Raw genomic sequence first — 1,539 nt, forward strand, 5'->3', positions numbered from 1 at the left:
TGAGCGCCAGAAGATTAGAGGTGTTACAAGAGAGTAACAAACATAAAAAAGAAGAAGGGGAGATAAGGACGATAGATGTTTGATAGAAAAGAAGGAGCAAACCACACCAGAGCACCCGCCAACCACCCACCATGACGTATGTATTCCTCAATTTCTAAAGGGGAGAAGTGTATTAATATTACTTAATACACTCTTTCTAAGGTGAGCATCTTGTGGTTTCAGTTATTAGTAATGACGGTTCAGCAATGAAAGAATTAATTCGTTCCCACTGTATTTGGCTTTTCTCCTCCACATCTTACCTCAGACAGGTAGCAAGTCTCGCAGGAAGGTGCCACTGGTTGGTCTTACTTCTTTTCCTTCCTTTTTGTCATCTGTCTGACTCGCTTTTTCCTGCACTAAAGACAAACAAACAAACAAACAAATAAGAAGAATGCATTTTATCAGATCACCCGTGTAGAAATGAGTTTTATTTTCAACTCATTCATCCCAGAATAATCTGATAAAACGCATTTATTTTCTGCGTCTCGGTAACCATTCTTGAACCTACGGACCAAAAGGAGAAGTTGTGACCTGTCAATGGTGAAGTATAGTTCATGGGTTCTCTTTTGTTTATCAAAGCACTCAGGCTATAGAGGAAGAGGAAGGCCTCGCAAAAGGTGGATTGAGAGTGTCAAGGAAACCCTGAGAAATTATAATATTTGAGACAGCGTGGTGGAACCAGGCTCTCGTTAATCTTTGGTCATATTGAGTTATTTGCATCATCTTAAAGATTGTTCACTTGTCTTTATTTGGTTGAAAACAATATCCATTTATCTTGACTACAAGTCGAGATATTTGCGAAAGAAGGAGGTGGGGGTCACCTGTTTTCAGAGGTAGAATTAGTGAGAAAATGGCCGCCAAAGATTAGTTATTTCCTTAGCTTAAGACTCCGTGGTAACTGAAATTTTACATTTTTCGTGCCTTTAATCAACGTTTTTCAAAAATATCAACACAGAAATGAGTTCTTTAATGTGCATGAAAGGTGTTGAGCCCCCCCAAAAAAACACAAAAAAACACAAAAAACAAAACAACAACAACCTACAAAACAAAACAACAACAACAAACAAACAAAAAACAATTGATAAAAATTCACAAACCTGCGGAAAAACGCAAGTTTCTTCACTTTGATTATTTTGACAAGAGCCTGATTCCACCACGCTGCCTCACATTTGGCTTTTCTCTCCCGTATCTTCCCTCAGACAGGTAGCAAGTGGCAGGAAGGCGCCACTGGTAGGTCCTACTTCTTTTCCTTCCCTTTTGTCACCTGTCAGACTCGCTTTTTCCTGCACTAAAGACAAACAAACAAACAAACAAACAAATAAGAAGAATGCATTTTATCAGATCACCCGTGTAGAAATGCGTTTTTTTTCAGCGCATTAATCCCATAAAGATCTGATAAAACGCATTTATTTTCTGCATCTCGAAGCCTCACACCTTTTGTCGCCTCAAATGACACGCTTCCCCCCTCCAGGGCAGTGCTACTCACTGAAGTTGTCTTTA

This window comes from Aplysia californica, unplaced genomic scaffold, assembly GCF_000002075.1.
Source record: "Aplysia californica isolate F4 #8 unplaced genomic scaffold, AplCal3.0 scaffold00326, whole genome shotgun sequence".
NCBI classification, from domain to species: Eukaryota; Metazoa; Mollusca; class Gastropoda; order Aplysiida; family Aplysiidae; genus Aplysia; species Aplysia californica.